Genomic DNA, 20,337 nt, shown 5'->3' on the forward strand with positions numbered 1-20,337 from the left:
AATATATGAAATACATGCTTTATGGAGCGCTCACACAAGGCATGGGGGGAGATTGCACCCAATTGGTCTCTTGTTCATGTTGTGCAAGCTTTCTACATTGATTTGTGTGCAAAAAGTAGAGTTCTTCTGTTCTTGGGGACCTTTTGACGCTCACTATGCATACACACGGCGTCCGATCTGTGCACCATTACTTTATGGAGGAGCAAGGCCCCCCAACAATTAGTAGTGATGGCATGGAAAAATATCACTATCAAGCATGTACAAGTTTTTTCAAAACGCAAGACATGGAGGAGGAGTTACGAAAAGCAATGCTCTTGAGGAGCTATTCAATTGACTTTTTCAATGACAACTTCAAAGAATGAATATTAAATATGACAATGAAACCTAAGAATTCATAGTATTTTTTACAATAGAAAAGTACAAAGGTAGCTCTCAAGAGCTTTCACATCCTCTTCCTCCTCAGGGATCTTTTCTTTGTAACACAAAAATTTTCTTATGTAGCCAACTATGGATTTTATATCTCTTTGATTTTCTAGAACTATAACCAAAGATCCTAATTGCTACTTTCTTCTCCAAAAACATCACCTTGTGGGCATTATATTGTAGCCCAAAGAAACCAAGTAGCCTTGTAAGTGCATTAATATATAGTATAGGCCATATTTCTTCCTCCCCTGAGAAGGTGTTATGAATACTAAGAAAACATGAGGATCAATCCTAGTCAAGCAATGCCCAAGTGCTACATCCTTCAATGAACTACCACCAACTCTTGACCCTTTGCCATGTCCTAACAAGTTATCAAAATCTGCAATCTCTAATTGCAAAAAAGACAAATACCAAATGAACCAAACTCAAACCTATCAATGTATCTTATAAAATCAAAGATAATATTATCACTTGGTTTTCATCATGCTCTAGTTTAGTTAGATTCCATAGATTGATTGACAATGATGTCTCATTGGTGTCTTGCAATTCTTTAACATGGTCCAATTGTTCTCTTCCAAAATTGAAAATTCCAAGTTGGTCTTGAAGACAGTTAAACTCTCATCAATAATTCCCAACTCTTTCTCAGCATCTCTTGCCAAGAGAAATGGCATCCCCTGCATCAATAAACTTATCGTGTGCAATTTCTATGCCCAGTTTTAGTAACTCTACATTGGATTCATTCTCAATATCAACTATGCCATTTGCAAGATTAGAAGCCTCTACAATAATTGCTAAAAAATCATTATCTCTAAGGGATTAATGAGCCTTTGGAATTGTGATAGAAGTAAGTATTCCTTATCCTTAATAGGAAAAGTTGGAAGAGAAGGAACATTATAGTAAGAAGGGAAGTCAGAGACAGTATCCACATTTGCTTGGCTTTCTTCAATAATTGTCTCAGCTCTAAATTGTTCGACATCTAGTTTGTTAGTAATAGATGCTTTGTACTAAAGGTCCACATGTTCCTCTACATCCTTCTCATTCACCTTATCCAACAAGCAAAAGCTAGAAGACTTTGGTGCCTCCAATTGTTATTCATAAGATTTAATAGGATATTTAATAAGAGTATATAGAATAAATGCAATTGACTTTGACATAAGCCTGCATTTTCTAGAATGAGCAGAACAAAGCACATCTATTGCACAAAACCTATCAAGAGAATGAGTTCACACTTCCTTGTGAATAGTGATTTCTCTAAAGGTGAGTTCATAATAAGCATGTAATTATATTTCTTTGTATTCTTTTCAACCACATGCAATGCTAGACTTTCAAACTCAGCAAAGTCCTCCACACAAAACTTTTTGCAAGAGTTCACCACATGATCAAGATCCCAATCGGGTTGAAAATATCCTTTGCAATTACATAATAAGATAACTCTATATCATTCTAAAGAAGAAAGTCTAGGAGCCTTTAAAGGAGAAAACTGTGTGATTTGAGACAATCAAGGAACCCTCAATGGTGACTTATCTTTTCTTGGAGATTTCTTAGGCATTCCCACACTTGTTTCTAAACATGTAGAAGAAGTTGAAGGAATTTTAGGAGCAAGAGATACTATAGCACAAACTAAACCCCTTGACCCTGTAAATAACCTTCTTATTTTTCACTTCTATGTGTCCACATCTGTGGAGCCTTGAATACTTCTAGGATTAGAGATCTTAAGATCCAAGATATGGCAACAAATAATTATACTTGACAGAGCATAGGAAAATCAAGATGTAAGATAGGGTAAAAAAGCATATGAGGAACTTATCACAGTTTTGTTATACACTACTAGGCTATGACCTAGATTGTTAGTAACCCTAGCCAATGATAGGATGCCACGTGTCATGGTGGACTATCCCAACTATATAAGATGGGCCTTGGCTTATTTGGACCATTTTAGCTATCACATAATGGTGTGAATGAGATTTTCGAGTTTAACCTCCTCCTTTTGATCACGTCGTTTCTTTCTCTACATTGCCTTGGCCTACAAAACAACTTTTGCATCTAACAATATAGTACGATTGGTTGATTGCGACAAGATCCATTGTTTTTCCTCGTGCCATATGTTTTGCTTTCCCTCACTATCTGCCTCAACTTGTGAAGCACCTTTCACATCTGACAATAAAGCTCGATTAGTAGGTTGTGACAATATCAATTGTGTCTCCTTGCATTATGTTATTTTACTTTTTCTCACTTTTTTCCTTGTCCTGCAAAGTGCCTTTCATGTCTAATGATACGAGGTGATTAGTTGATTACAACAATATACATTGTGTCTCATCATGCTATATCATGGTTTAATCCCTCATTACAATGCATTTATCTTTCTGTATTGATATGATTGGTTCATCTCAAAATTCTGTATGATCTCAAAGTGCCTTCAAGATACGATGACTAGAGATTTTCATTTGTGGACGCTTGTATATATCGTGTCATATCTTCGCTCACTACATAGACATTTAGATATTCCATGTTTCTTTGTGCTATCATTTTCTGTTAGGTCAATGGCAAGAACAAAGCAAACAAAAATGAAAGTTTATATGGATAGCAAGGATAGTGGACCAGAGGCTAGGCTATCAGAGTTTCAAGAGGCTGTTGCTCCTAAGACCCCTCTTACTCTTGGTTTTGTCCAATCTCTAGCTATGCTATCAAAGCAATCTAGTGCAGAGACTGTGTCTTCTCCTCCTACTTAAGGTAAGGTAACAACACCTCTGGGGCTGATGACAAACCTCTAATTGGCAAGATTACATCCTCCCTAGGGCACCTAATCAGCTGACTAATCAAGCACAACCCTCTTCTGCTCAAGCTAGTGAGCCTTCCAAGCCAATAAAGAAATGAAGGAGGCCCATGTTCTACTATATGTAGAAGTGTTTTAGTGAGATAAGGAAGGCTGAGAGAGCCACACGGAATGTAATTCCAAAGGTAGCTTTTATTACAGTTGCCAAGGATATTTTTGACAGATTATCAAGAGTGTCCACACTGAATATGGCCTTCACAAGAAATGGCAACTTGCAGCAATTCTTTCTCTTCCAAGAGGCAGTTGAAGATTTTATACTAACTCTATGAATGATGCTTACATTACTATTGCACATGCTCATAGGTTCACCTTGATGAACAAAGATTTTAGCATGGTTAGTAGAATTAGGTACAAAAGCAACTAGGTATTGAGGCCCTAGCCTACTACTAATAAAAAAGCCTATGAGATCCTTAACATTTCCCCAAAATTTTCTAGGAAATTTAAAGAGCCAAAAGTCAAGGATATGACTTGCATGTACTCAAAAAGGGGTGCATCTCAGTAGGAGTTTTCCTAGGAAGAAAAAATGCAAGATGTCATGGAAATTGAGGATGAGATTTGCAATAGAAAAATCACTTTAATTGGCCTAGTTAATTATGAGGATGGGTAAAGTGTATGGCCAAATGGTTATCAATGTTTATTGCACTTCTAAAAAAGAGGACTACCTTAGCACATCTCCTGAGGACAAGTCTCAGGGAAGTTACTGTATGTATATCCTCTACATCACATGCATTCAAGGCCTATTTATAAATATCCTTATCTATGAATTTTCCATGAGTAAAACATAACCCTTTTCAATTCAATCTATAAATAACCCCTTTATATTACACCCTTCTGTATCTAAAATATATATAGAAATGGCATTTTAAAAATACCTTATTTTGAACCCACGTGATGCACACACATATTCATGAGTAACTTACTTGAGGGACAAGTCCATGCTAGAGAAAAAGAATATTCAATTGTGTGACTCTATATTTTATTGTTGCATAAGATAATGCATTTTGTGTTCTTAGAATTTTTAAGTAGTTGGAATGATTGTGTCGTTGATTGTGAAAGGTGAGAAGGATTGAAGCGTGCATGCGAGAGCTATGGCGGGAGAGCAAGAGCAAGAAAGAGAGAGACAAGAAATGGAAACTCCAACAACCACAATGTGTGGCTAGGCCTTCCTTTATTCAAACTGTCACTAAAATAATAAAGAATAAGTGACTGTGACAGGTGCCTGTCACCTGCAGTGTGCAGTGGCAGGTACTATCAGTGTAGTAATACATGGGCGGCTAGGTAGGCGGAGGCGTCTTTACCCCCAACAATCTCCCACCTAAAGGTGAATCTGCCCTAGTGAGAGAGAAAAAGAAAAGACAGTACAACATGTACACGTGTACAACAGGATAAGGAAAAAGACGTCATCTCATCCAATGCCCATCAATCTCCTTAGGAAGGCAAAGTGCTTGGTAGTGAGGCTTTTCATGAGCAAGTCTGCAAGATTCTGCTCAATCGAAATCTTGAAAAGGTCAACAGACTTGTCCTCAACGACCTCGTGAATGAAGTGATACCTCACCTCAATCGGTTTCGTCTTCACATGGAAGATCAGATTCTTGGCCAACTGAATGGCACTCATAGAACCCAGTGTAGGCATAGCATCTGTCATTGGCCTAACCCTTGCGAGCCTCTGTGGTTGCAATATACTCGGCCTCTGTAGTAGAAAGGTTCGTACACTTCTGGACCTTAGACATCCAAGAGATAGCTCCTCCAGCATAAGTGAACACATAGCCAGAAGTGGACTTCCTACTATCTGCATGTCCTGCATAATCAGAGTCAGTGTACCCCACGACTCTTCTATCCTAGCTGCCATAACAAAGACACATATCTGTTGTGCCTTTTAGGTACCTCATGATACCCTTCATGGCATCCCAATTTTTCTTGCCAGATGTAGCCATATAATGTACCACAACCCCAACTGCAAAAGCAATATCTGGACGGGTGGCTATCATGGCATAGATAAGACTGCCCACGGCTGGTGCATAGGGAATCTTGGCCATCTCGGCCCTCTGCTCATCTATCTGCGGACAATTGGCCTATGAAACCTTCACATGAGAAGGTAATGGACATCCAATAGGCTTAACATCCTGCATGCGAAAGTGCTCAAGGACTTTATGTACATACTCCGCAGATAGAGGAGTCCCTGAGATTTATCGCACGTGATGTGCATACCAAGTATATAAGAGGCATGTCTCACATCTTTCATCTCAAATCTCTTCTTGAGTTGCGCCTTAAGAGCATCGAGCTCCTCATGATTTGTCCCTACTAAAAGCATGGCATCCACATAGAGTACCAAAATCAATAAAGAACCATCACGGGCTTTCTTTTGTACAAGCATGGATCCATAGCACTGCGGCTGTAGCCCTCTGACTACATAAATGCATCAAACTTATGGTACCATTCCCTAGGTGCCTCTTCAAGCCATATAGACTCTTCTTTAGCTTGCACACTAGGTGTTCCCTGCCATGGTTTAACTTATGAAACCATTCCCTAGGTGCCTACTTCAAGCCATATAGACTCTTCTTTAGCTTGCACACTAGGTGTTCCCTGCCAGGGTCTGCAAAGCCCTTAGGCTACTCCATGTAAATCTCATCATGCAAGTCCCCATGTAAAAAAGCCATCTTGACATCCATCTGGTACAAGTCCAGGTCAAGCTATGCAACCAAGGGCAAGACTAAGCGTAGGGTAGTCATCTTAACCACAGGAGAAAAGACTTTATCAAAGTCAACACCATGCTTATGCTTAAAACCCTTAGCAACCAATCGAGCCTTGTATGCCGGCTTGGGGTGTTCCGGGGTACTTTTCAGCTTGTACACCCAGTTGCATGGCAAAGCCTTCTTACCCTAAGGCAAGGAAACCAAATCCCAAGTCTTATTCTTATGCAATGAGTCAAGCTCAGACTGCATAGCCCTCTCCCAAGAGTGACAATCACCCCTGCACATAGCGTCATCATAAGTAAGAGGCTCTCCTACATCTGTAACCAATACATAATCCATAGAGGGAACAAAACGGTCAGGAGGTTATCTATCTCTAGTAGAACACCTCAAGCCAGGCTCTGTTGCTTCTTGACCAACATCCTGTCTAGCATCAGTGTGACTAACATCTGGGCTATGAGCATCAGGTGTGATGTTGCACGGTGTCTAGCGGCTGGCTGTGGAGTGGGTTGAACGGGAGCAAGTGGCTCCTCCTGAAAGATAACTCTGCATACCTCAACCACTTTCTCAGGCTACATATGCATTTTGTCCTCATGAAAGATGACATCGTGGCTATGAATCACTTTTCGTGCCTGTAGATCCCATAGACGGTAAACCATCTCTCCTGCATCTCCATAGAAAATGCATTTTACACTCTTAGGATTCATCTTATTGTGTTTGTCCTTGGGCACATGGCAAAATGCCTTACAGCCAAAGATGCACAAATGATCATAAGAGGAGGGTTTGCCTACCCATACCTTCTCTACAATCTGAAAGTTTATGCCACTGCTAGGTGACTTGTTAATGAGATGCACTACAGTAGTAACTGCCTCAACCCAAAAGTGTTGTGGTAAGCTAGCCTGGCCAAGCATGCTACGGACCCTTTCTTGAATGGTCCTATTCATGCGTTCAGCCATACCATTCTGGGGTGGGGTGTAAGGGGCGATCAACTAACACTTAATACCCTGCTCATCACAAAATTGCTCAAAAGCATGTGACACATACTCACCCCCATTATCTGACCTTAGGCATTTGAGACTTTTCCCAGACTAGTTCTTTGCCAATGCAAGCCAATGCTGAAATGTGTCTAAGACATCAGATTTTCTCTTTATGGGATAAGCCCAAACTTTATGTGAGTAATCATCTATGAAAGTAACAAAGTACTTTGCCCCACCAAGTGACTGACAGGGCATGAGCCCATATACATCTAGGTGCACAAGAGCCAAGGGCTCACCCATGCGTTTCATACCAGACTTTTTATGCATATTTCTAGTCTGTCTGCCATACAAACAATGATCACAAGAATCAAAATGCCAAAAGTCAAAAAGTGGAAGATACTGCAAAGCACGGAGCATTTTCATTCCTTTAAGAGACATATGCCCCAAATGAGCATGCCAAAGGGATACATGGGGAATAGAACCCACAGACAAAACATGATCCAATGTAGCTCTAGATACAAGTAAGGGATAGAGACTGCCAAACTTGGCACCTCTTACAAGTACAAGCCTGCCACGAGTAATCTTCCATGCAGAGTCTCCAAAAGACACAAAATACCCTACATCATCAAGCTGTCCACCTGACATAAGGTTGCGTGTCAATGCAGGTACATGGCATACATCATGTAAAACAAAAGAGCTCCCAGAGGGAAACTGTAGCCTAACATCTCCAATGCCCACAATATCAAGAGACCTATCATCACCAAGATGCACAGAACTAGACATGGTACGATAGGTATGAAACCAATCTCTACAGGGTGTCACATGAAAGGACGCACCCGAATCCGAGAGCTAGCATTGCGCATACATGGAATGAATCTCCAAAGTCTGTAAGGCATCACATGCAGAAGCTGCGAGTATGTAATTATCATTTGAATCGGTGGCCTGCATGACATTAACCTCTTCTATCTTCACACTGGACTTTGCAAGTACAATACTGCGCTCAGAAGACTTTTCTTGCACTTTTTCTTTTTCCTTTTCCTTGCGCTTATCATCATGCATTTTATGGCACTTTGGCCTAATATGTCATGCTTTCCCACAATAATGACAGGTAAGATCAGACTTCCGTCCACGGGACTTATTGCGACCACGTGACTTGGACCTGGACTTCTGAGAGTCGCTGCCCTTATGATCATTATCATGGCTGCCATGTCTGCCACCTCTAATGGTCAATGCATGTGAAGAGCGGGAAGCATCATTGTTTCTCCTATTGATTTTCTCAGTTAATAAAGCACTCTCAACATCTTTTATTTTCAGCCCATCAAGCTTGTTCGTGCATATGGCAGTACGAAAGACATCCCATGATTCAAGCAAGGTGCCAAGCAGAAACAACGGGTGCAAGTTATCGTTAAACTCAATATCCTGTGACAATAGATTCTTTATAATAGCATGAAATTGACTAAAATGAGATGATAGGGATGACCCCTTCTTCATGCGAAGGTCCATTAACTGCGTCAGCCAATACATCTGTGATGCATGACTCTTCTATGCATAAAGCTCCTAAATCTTCTTCCATAAATCCCATGCACTCTGATTCTCATCTTCAACAACATTATGATGGACCTCTTTTGAGAGTGACAAAATAATGGTAGACTTGCATAGCTCATCAACTTCCATCTAAACATCATCATCCATATCCTCAGGTTTGACATCTTTGAAATGCAAGGGTTTAATCTGCAGCTTTTGCACCAAAACCTGCCATATTTGGGACTTCCAATACCCATAGTTGGTACCATCCAACTTGGCAATGTTAAAGAGAGCTGTGTCTTTTAGATGACTAGCCATACTGTCCCAAATCAATGCAAAAAGGCAAAATTGCATGTTGTTTTAATTAGCAAAAAATGCACTAAAACCACTACTAAAACTGGTTGAAAGAGTGGATTTTACTAAGAGAAGCACTTGTCCACCAAATATGACCAAGATAACATCAAATAGTAAGCATTACCCTCAGAGAAGTGCTCAAAATCTACAGATTTCAACTTGCTGTGATAAATGAGAGCTAATTGTGCTAGAAGCGGATCCCAAGTCAATCATATACTGCCAAGACCATAACCAACATCATGTGGGCATAACATAGGTATATGACACTCGATAAGCATGAATCCAACACCCAAATATTTTATGAAATATCTGCCAATGAGTAGGCACATCCCCCAGTCAACAGAGCAAAGTGTGCCTGCCACTACCAAGACTTGACACAAGTAGGTGTTAGCTCACAAGGAAAGGGACCCAAGTCAAAGAGTCAGTTCATAAGCATTGAAAGGAACCAATACATATGAACCATGCATCATCCCAAAGGGTAAGAAATCCCAAATAGTCTCAAAAGCTCAAATAGCATAGACCACCTGCTCAATGTTTGTCAAGCATCCAAAGATGCTCCCACTGGCACAAAAGCTGTAAATATCAAGCAACAAAGCTCGAACAAATCATGTACAAGCACCAGTGACAAGTGTCCAAGATCAAGCATCAATGAGACATCCCGGACATGGAGGTGGTGTGACATCCATATGTAGCATCCATAGACATCAAATATATCCCAAAATAAACTCTGGCAAGCCAATAAATCTCCAAAATATGCTTCAGACAATTGAATGTCAAGCCCATGTAAAGCTCCAATAACATCCAAGCTCAAACAATGTAGCTGACATAGATAGGTGACATGAGCGGTCAAGCATAGACCGATAAGTGCCAAGATACATCCAAGATAAATATCCAAATGCTATGAAAAGCGGAACTCAAGCTCAAACAATGATTAAGAAGCAATGTTGAACTCTTTTCCAATCCACGATGGTCAATACATTAATGTACATCTCCAAGTCTACATGATCCGAATAGCATAGGCATAAGCATACATGAGTAGAATAGCTTCAGCCCAACTATTTACAGTAGACATTCCCTGCTCTAGACTGAGTATTTTGGGCCTCAAATCAGTACCAAAATGATGGCAATCCATTAACGTAGCATCTCCATACATGTAGACATCATCTGGGCATCAATATGCATCAAGTGATCAATCCCGATAAGCATAGACTTCAAGAGATAAGTGCTACCTTGTTTTGGCCAGATCTAGGACTGTTCAAAACAGTCAATGGCTGATCTAAATCAGCTCCAAATGCGTCTTACATAAGAGGCATAACATCCACAAGTGATCCGGTATCAATAGACATCAATAGAAGCATCACATAAGCCATAGGCATACAAATACATGCTGTCTCAGACCTGAAATCTGTTGCAGAATATTATATCCTCAGAATTTGGAAAATCTAACATCACCATCACGTTTGGAGCATGCCAAAACCCCAACTTAGACTCTTACCTTGCCTGAACCGGGTTCTGAATGCCCGAGATATGACAAAAAGAGTGATTTTTTAGCCATTTTTGCAAACACGTGCAAATAAAATGTGAGCATACTGCTATATTTGAGGGGCCAAATCATGGTGGGTAGGGGATAAGCAAGAGCCCAATGAAGGCCTACAATAGGCCTACACAAGCCTAGGACAAGTCCAAGCAATAGTTGAAGAGAACAAGATTCAATGATGGAAGCTATGGCTACCTCTTTATGAAACCTTGTTGTTCATGTCAAAGAATGGCTAAGAATTGAGTGAGAAGCAAGCTCTCATACCTCATGTATATTCCGAGGAAGGCCGGAAAGCGCTCGCAAAAGACTTGCTTTGATACCAGTTGAAAGGTGAGAAGGATCGAAGCTTGCACGCGAGAGCTATGGTAAGAGAGCAAGAGCAAGAAAGAGAGAGGCAAGAAATGGGAACTCCAAAAACCACAATGTGTGGCTGGGCCTTCCTTTATTCAAACTGTCACTAAAAGCATAAATAATAAGTGACTGTGACAAGCGCCCGCCACCTATAGTGTGCAGTGGCGGGTACTGTCAGTGTAGTAATACACAGGCGGCTAGGCGGAGGCACCTTTACCCCTAATAGATTGCAAATAACTATCATGTGTTTTTGCTATTGGCTATAGAGCATTGGTTGCTTCTCTTAGCCAAGATATATCTAAAATTATATTTAATGTTGATCTACTACTATCAATGGAATCGTTTTCAAGATCTGGTTCAAACATAGCAATGTTTTTCAAATCTTTTGGTTGAATCACAAATTATCATATATTTTTTCTTGACTTTGAAATATATGAAATTTTCCAAAAGGGTTAACTTATACTTATTTTTTGTTGTATTTATTTCTTACTATTGTTTGCTTTGTAGAGAGCATTGGAGTCTTATATATGTTGATGTACTTGCTAGAAAAAGTTTCCTCATAAACTCTTTAAGTGGTATTCATGGCCAAGAAAAAATGTGTGTTAAATGGGAAGTTGCTTGCTTTTTTGTTAATAGTTATTTTATTTATTTTTCTTTTTTAGTTATAATTTTCCATTTGTAGTGCTAGTAGGCTCATGACTACCTTTTTTGACACCATATATGAGGATATTGTTGATCCTGGAAAATCATACAACTTTCTTCGATAAGAAGTACCACTGCAAAGTGATGTACATACTTGTGGATAGAATTAAGCTACTGAAGCTAGATGGGGTTAATGTAAGTTTCCTTCATATTGTTCATTTTTTTAGGGACCCTTATCAGTTCATTGACTTGTTATTTTATTCCTATAGTGCCAACATTAGCCTAATTCATATATGTGGTGGATAAGGGAGCAATGTATTTAGTTGATTTTGGATAGGGCAATCACATCAGTGGATCCCAACTCCCCTCCACAAAAATCTTCAACTAAGGGCAATGGCAAGGGTAAGGACAAGTCAACCACAAAGACCACTATGACGAATTCTAAAAAGAAAGAAATGCCAACACTTTCTCCCATGAAGTTTGTTCCATATTCTCTTAAGCCTGAAGAGAAATTATTGGCATTCCTTCGTAGAATATTTTGATTTTATTACCAAGACAATATAGAATCTCTTTGTTTGATTCTTGAACCATTGGCCATATGTAAAATACACTAAGCTCGAGTGAGATGGATCTTCTTGCTAAGACTAGCTCGATACAAAGACCTTGTGTGTCTTAGTTTAGGAAGGTAGGTTGGCAGGGAACCAATCCATGTGAGCATTGTTTGTTTTCCTTGAATAGAGTAAGATATTGGATGAGACTGATTAGATTAAGAAACTTTCTTTTTGAATCATAAAGAAATGGAAAATACAAAAAAAAAGTATAACTACTATGAGCAATCCTCATTACTTGCATCTTTAGGAATTGTCACGTATTTTTGAGTGGTGTAGTTCATGATTTGAGAATTCAAGAAAATTGTAGGTTTTTTCTAATTATTTATTGTTTTTGACCTATTTTTATGATGCAAATACTATGTGCTAAGTGCTTGACTACAATTAGCATAAGAGGTTGTCTACGTTTTCACACCGAGACTATCTCTCATTCATGTAAATTGTCCACTCTTAGCAAGACTTGCAATTCTGTCCCGTAGTTTTTGATGTGTATCTTGACTATAAACTTCTTATATACTCTTAATGAGTCATCAATTCTTCTCATTTACATTGTTTTACCCTTGAGAGGTCAATTGCAGCTCATATCCACATTGTCATACACTTTAGAGGTCTTTTCATGTCCCACACTTCTTGTCACACTCTTGCAAAGGCATGAACAACTCTCATTATTATTGTCAAATTCTTGTCACAATACATAGATCACATTATTTATATAAAATCCATAAGTTTTCACCCTTTGGACCCAAAGTGTTTAGACAATGCCCCATGTCATGACAAACCCCCCCCCCCCCCCAATTGTGATACTACTAAAAAGTGAAAGTGAACCTAATGTGTCCAGAAAGCTAAGAGGGAGCCATGGCGTAATAGGGATATGCAGAATACCATTCAAGATAATAAATTGGAGAGAGATCAAACTATGGAAGGACACTTCATTTTAAGAGGAATGTGAGTTATCTCAATGGCTCAAAGAAGCTACATACAAGGAGTTGCAACTCAAATAGATCAAGCAAACATGGAAGACAGACTCGGGAGTTGAAGAAGACACACAAATGAACCAAAGTGTTACACAATCTAAAAGAGAAGGCTAACGAGCTAGAGGAGGACCTGGAGGAGGTTGACTACCAACTAATCATGGTGCAAGAAAGAGCCAAGTTATGGCAAGTCAAGATTTCCTAGAGACCTCAACATGGATTTGCAAGAAGACATCATGCTAAGGTGGGACTAGGAGATTGCTTGCAAATTTGAAGAAGCAAAAGAGTAGGTTTAACTATGCGTAAAGTAGATGAGTAGTAGATGAGACGCAAAAGAGTCCAAGAGTTGAAGAATAGAATGAAGCCAACCAAAAAATAGCAAAAGAGCCAAGAGAAGTCAAAAGAGAGTCAAGAGAAGAAAGAGGTGACCTGTGAAGATGAAGATTGGTCAAATGAAGAAGAAAATGAATAATGATACTTGCAACTAAGAGCCCACTATTGAGAAGAAGGTGGATGCTACTACCCTAAAGAATATCCCATCAACTACCACCCCAAAGAAGAATACTTCTACACTAACTCCCACCTAAAGGAGAAGAATACTACCCCAAAGAATACCTACAAAACTTCAAACTCATAGAAGAGGCTAGGGAAGCACAAGAAGAAGAAGAAAATATAGAGACTATGTGAAAGGAGGAGGATGGAAGATGGATATGAGTTTAAAGTTTGAAAAGATAATTATGGAGTAAGGCTATAAGAAAGAAGATAAAGATAGGTGGACATGTGAGAAGGATGAGGCCTTGCACTGATATGTTGCTACCCAACATGAAGATGAGCTAGTGTAAAAGGAGATATAATTTGAGAAGGGAGAGGAGATGCATGACTTTAGGTATCAAGAAACACCTTTGCCCATTGATGTTGAGAGTGAGGCCGGTGTCGTAGCACCCTCATGTGAGCATGGGATGCATTTGATGATGAAGTAGATAAAGAAATAGACTTGGAAGATGAAGACAGAGGGGTGGCAATACCTTGGGTAGGGAATCCTCTATATGGAGTGAACACTTCATTGTGCAGGGGTAAATGCTGACCTTAGATGATGAGAAGAAGAGAAGATAGAAGAGCTAGAAGATAAGGGAGAGGATGAGCTTGATCCTAATTGTGGAACACCTCATCTTTGATAACTCGAAGAGTACGGGCCAACAAAACATGGAGAATATACCACCCCAAAGAGAGAAAGATGAAGGTAGAACACTCAAGCTTTTGTTTGCAAGATTAGTATGACAAAATTGACTTGCCAAATTCTTGCCCACAATCTACTTGTAGCATCATCCCATCCCCCACAGCTTTTTATTACAATAGTAAAAACTCCCTATGCAAACACCTACAACAATTGGTATCAAAACATGCAAATCTTTCCCAAAAATATTGTCTATAAGCAAGCCTTCCTACACAAAAGGCACCCGTAGCAAGAAAGATAACTTGAATATTTGCTTCCACCCTACTCTTCTTTGCATAAGGTCACATGTGAAATTTCCCAAGGTCATCAAAATCTCTCTTTCCTATATTTATAAACAACCCATACTGGTTCATCTCTATATTACCCTAGTCTTTACTTTTCAACCCCAAGCTTGCCTTCCATAAATTCAAGAGATTTTTGTTTTTCATAGTTCTTTCTTTTCATGGTGAGTTTTTTTGAATTGTAGGGAGTAATATGGTGCCATGTTTCTATAAACATTTGCCTCAGAGGTCATCGTAAATCACATGATCAATAACATGGATTGGGTGCATTATTTTCTAGATTAGGGCTACTACCCTCAAACATTATCTTCTTCCTATGATTTTTGCATTTGTCTCATATGACCTTTGAGCACATGGCCATGGGCATAGACCACTTAATTGGTCACTCTCTTTGTCCCTTGAGAATATTTTGATCCATTTTCACACCCATACTATCTCTCATTCATGTAAATTGCCCACTCTTGGCAAGATTTGCAACTCTGCCCTTAGTTTTTGACATGTATCTTGACTATAAACTTCTTGTATACCCTTCACGAGTCATGAATTCTTCTCATTTACATTGTTTTACCCTTGAGAGGTCAATTGCAGCTCATATCCACATTGTCATACACTTTGGAGGTCTTTTCATGTCCCATACTTCTTGTCACACTCTTGCAAAGGCATGAAAAACCCTCATTATTATTGTCAAACACTTGTCATAGCACATAGATCACATTATTTATATAAAATCCGTAAGTTTTCACCCTTTGGGCCCAAAGTGTTTAGACAATGCCCCATGTCATGACACCCCCCAAGTGTGATACTACTAAAAAGTGAAAGTGAACCTAATGTGTCAAGAAAGCTAAGAGGGAGTCGTGGCATGATAGGGACATGTAGAATAACATTCAAGATAACAACTTGGAGAGAGATCAAGATATGGAAGGACACTTCATTTGAAGAGAAGGATGAGTTATATCAATGGCTCAAAACTGCATACAAGAAGGAACTATAGCTCAAACAAATCAAGCAAACATGGAAGATAGACAAGGAGTTGAAGAAGACTCACAAATGAACCAAGGTGCTACACAATCTGAAAGAGAAGGCTAATGAGCTAGATGAGGACCCAAAGGAGGTCAACTACCAACTAGTCATGGTGTAGGAAAAAGCCAAGTTGTGGCACACAAGATTTCCCAAGACCTCGACATGGATTTTCAAGAAGACATCATGCTAAGGTGGGACTAGGAGATTGCTTGCAAATTTAAAGAAGCAAAAGAGCAGGCTAAACTATACTTAAAGTAGATGAGAACTAAAAGAGTCCAAGAGTTGAAGAATAGAATGAAGCCAACCAAAAAATAGCAGAAGAGCCAAGAGAAGCCAAAATAGAGCCAAGAGAAGAAAGAGGTGACGTGAAGATGAAGATTGGTCAAATGAAGAAGAAAAGGAATAATGATACTTGCAACTAAGAGCCTACTATCGAGAAGAAGGTGGATACTACTACCCTAAAGAATATCCAATCAACTACCACCCCAAAGAAGAATACCTCTACATTGACTCCCCCCCTAAAGGAGAAGAATAATAGCCCGAAGAATACCTAGAAAAATGCAAACTCATAGAAGAGGCTAGGGAAGCACAAGAAGAAGAAGAAAAGAGAGAGTACTATGTGAAAGGAGAAGGATGAAAGATGGATATGAGTTCAAAGTTAGAAAAGATAATGAATGAGTTAGGCTACAAGAAAGAAGATAGAGATAGGTGGACATGTGAGAAGGATGAGCCCTTGCACCCATAGGTTGCTACCCAACTTGAAGATGAGCTAGTGTTAAAGGAGATATAGTTTGAGAAGGGAGAGGAGATGCATGACTTTAGGAATCAAGAAACACCTCTTCCCATTGATGTTGAGGGTGAGGCCAGTGTGGAACCCTTGTTTAAGCATGGGATGCCTTTGATGATGAAGATGTGAGGAACTAGATAAAGAAATATACTTGGAAGATGAAGATGGAGGGGTGACAATGCCCTGGGTAGGGAACCCTCTATATGGAGCAAGCATTTCATTGTGCAAGGGTAAATGCCAACCTTAAATGATGAGATAGGTGATGAAGAAGAGAAGATAGAAGAGTTAGAAGAGAAGGGAGAGGATGAGCTCAATCCTAATCATGAAGCACCTCATCTTTGACAACTCAAAGAGAAAGGGAAGGGAGAGGATGAGCTCCTGATCTTGGAACACCTTGTCCCCAACAACCTGAGTCCCAACAACAAGCTAACTTCACCAAATTCAATGATGATAGGTTAGAAAGAGAGTTGAAGGAGAGAATCACAAGAATCTAGGATGAGATAGAAGAAGATGATAGGAAAGAAGAAGAGAAAGGATTATTAGATAGGACCATAGAAAATATGGAAGTAAAGATAAGCAAGGAGAAGAAAAGAGATAGAAGAGTGAGTAGAGTTAACTAGGAAGAAGACAGGAGAGAAAGAAAAGATAGAGCAAGATGAGAAGAAACAAGTAGAAGCAAACTGGATGAAAAAAGTTAGGAAGAAGAATGAGAAAGTAGAAAGAGAGGAAGGGACCACCTTAGAGAGTGTGTGGAGAGCTAAAAAGCCAAAGGAAGAAGACAATAGAGCAAGAACCAAGATAGAACTAGGCATTAAGACCAATGAAGAAAAGATAGAAGATGTGTTAGACTTAGATAAGAAAGAGAAGGAAGAAGAGGAGCAAAAGATAGATCTAGGCAAAGAAGACCAAAAGGAAAGAGGAAAGATAAGAAAAAGACAAAGGTGAAACAAGATGCCAAGAAATAGAGGTAGGCCACAAGAGCCAAGAAGAGAGATGAGAATGAGAATGCCTCTAAAACCCCCAAGATACTAAGGATGAAGTAAACCATCCATTACATCCTATTGGGGGTAAAGGTGCCTCCACCTAGCTACTTGTGTATTACTACACTAATAGTACCCAAGTACCCACACCTACACACACTACAAGCGGCGAGTGCCCATCACTATCACTTCATTCTTTATTCTTTCAATGACATTTGAATAAATGGAAGGTCGGTTACACATTGTGATTGTTGGAGTTCCCACATTTGGAGTCTCTCTCTTTCTTGCTCTTGCTCCATCCACCATAGCTCTCACCTCCATGCTCTCTTGCTCAATCCTTCTCACCTTTCAACTGGTATCAGAGCTTGGCTCTTCGAGGACTTGAACGTGGTTGGATATTCCTTCAACATTCATTCGAATACCTACACTCTTGTCTTTACTCTTGGCATCCATAACCACACCTTTCGAGCTTCCAGTCAGCCTCATCCTTCTCGTGCAAGCATTGGGCCTTCTTGGGCAACCTCAGGGAATTCATCTACAAGTATTGGAGCTCTCATTCCACTCTTCATTTCAGTCCATAGGGTGTGAAGAATAGGGTAGCCATGGCTCAGCCCATGAAGGTTTGGAAATGAGCTCTCTCTCTCTTATATGCCTATTGAGGTCTCTTGGGAAGCTTCTTTGTGGGAGCCATAGAAACTCCCTAACCATCAAGTAGTTCCCAGCTCCCTCAACAACATCAAAAAAATGATTTCAGTAGGTTGTGCCATTTTCTCAACCTGTCAAAAACATGGCCCTTATCTCCAACACCTCTTCAGGCCATTGGTACTACACAATCTCATTTGAGGCATATGAGCATGCTTCAAGTTCCCATCTCTCTCAGCAACATCGAAAATGTGATTTCAGCAGGTTGCGCCATTTTCTTAGCTTGTCAAAAACGTGGCCTTCATCTTCAACACCTCTTCAGGCCATTGGCACTACACAATCTCATTTGAGGCCTAGGAACATGCTTCAACCATGGCATTGAAGACTTGAGCTTGGCATTGACATTTGGGTTTGATATACTTCAATCTAGGACTGTCATAACAATCCATAGGCAACCCTAAATAGTGCTACATTAGCATTTGATGTTTATGCTTGCTTGGTACTAGCTATTGATCCCATTTGTTGGTACCCGAATTATGCTTGGATGTTATGGGAAGCCTCGGGGAAGTTACTATATGTATATCCTTTACATCACGTGCGTTCAAGGCCTATTTATAAATATCTTTATCTGTGAATTTTTTCTAAATAAAAGATAACCCTTTTCTATTCAATCTGTAAATGACCCCTTTGTATTACACCCTTTTGTATGTAAAAATTGTATAAAAATTGTATTTTAAAAATACCTTATTTTGAACCCACGTGATGCTCATATATATTCATGGTAACTTACCTGAGTGGGAAGCTATGCATATGATATGCCATTGATTTGGTGCTGATTTTGGCCGTGTTTATGCTTAGTTTGATAGTGAATTTACTGATGCAATAGGGCAAGGCTGAAGCTATTTAACTCAGGTTATGTATGCCTATTGGTCTCGGATGCTTCCCGAATGCTTGTTATGCCTATTTGGATGCAAATGGTGGTTGACAAATGTCTTGGATGGTTCCAGAATGTATTTTGAACCTCGTTTGAGCTCCGTATTGGTTGAAACTTACTTGACATTCGTCTACACTGGCATGCTTTGTGATAGAGGTTATACCTATGGCCTATGCATGACCCATTGGTATATGCTTTGAAGCATATGTCAGTGATGCATGCTACTACATTGTTTGAGCTTCTTCGCCACTTGGAGCTTCAGTTGGGCTTGTACTTGGATACTTTGGGATCTCTTTTGGATGTTTTCTTGGCTTGTCCAAGATTGACTTGGGTCCGTACATGATGTACTTGGATGCTAATAGCATATACTTGACCACTTACATGCTCTTGGTGCTCTCATGATGTACAGTCTTAGCTATGAGATGTCTTATGCATTTACGTGCTATCTCTAAGCTTGGTTGCTCATTTGCCATCAACTTTTATGCTAGTGGGAGCTTTATGCTTATAGTCTTGGATTTACCCAGAGCTTGTGGGTTATGCATTTGAGCTATTACTTGAGATTTGAGATTGGGATCTCTTACACATCCTTGACTATGATATTTTCTTGGTAGATGCTTCCATGTCTGCTCTTGGATGCGTATGAGCTGATTTGATTCATCTTCATTAAGCATACACCAACCTTTGTCAATCTTACTAGTGGTGTGTACATCTTGCTTATTACTCATGGGATGTATCTCTTGTACTGACGGACTCTCTTAATACATTTGGGTGTTTGGCTCATGTTCATTGGCTGTCGTAGTGCCTCTATTATGCCTACTTGATGCAGGATTGGACTTGGCAGTCATCACTGTTGTCATTGGATCTCTCTATTAGCTCACGGTTTTCTCTCATTTACTCAATGATGACATTTATTACAACAAGCTATTTTATGCAGACTATTATGTATTTATTGGACTGAATCATGTCATTTTGATGTACTATTGATGGTACTTGGTGGGCAACATCATTGATCACTTGTACTTTGCCATTTGTCTTAGTTTTCTCGTGGATTTGAGCTATTTACATCAATATACAACAAGTTGTTTTGACTGTTCACCTTGCATTATGGCTAGTTCTTCCATTAATAATGCTATATTCAACATCACTAATTTGGATGTTATGAACTATGGCCATTGAAAAAGCCAAATATAGCAGGTGTTGTTGCAGAAATTGCAACAATGCCTAATGATCAATGGCTTGAGCTTGATAAATTGTGCAAGTCCACTATCATATTGTCTCTCACAGAACAAGTACAATACAATGTAGTTGAGAAATCATGGAGTGCATGGGAGATATGACAAGAAAAGTCATGCTTCCTAGATGTAGTGGTTAAAATAGCTTATGGATCTCCTCATGAAGGAGAATGTGACTATGTCTGCTCATTTGATCTTGTTCCATGCTATTCTGAAACATTTGGTTTCGCAAGGCATTGATTGTAAGGAGGATGTGACTCCCTTGTTATTTTCACTTCTTGCGTAGGGTCAAATATTCCCATTTTCTAGATTTTTGC

Source organism: Lygodium microphyllum, chromosome 16 (assembly GCF_053477565.2).
Source record: "Lygodium microphyllum isolate KBCC chromosome 16, Lygodium_microphyllum_v1.1.10, whole genome shotgun sequence".
Lineage (NCBI taxonomy): Eukaryota > Viridiplantae > Streptophyta > Polypodiopsida > Schizaeales > Lygodiaceae > Lygodium > Lygodium microphyllum.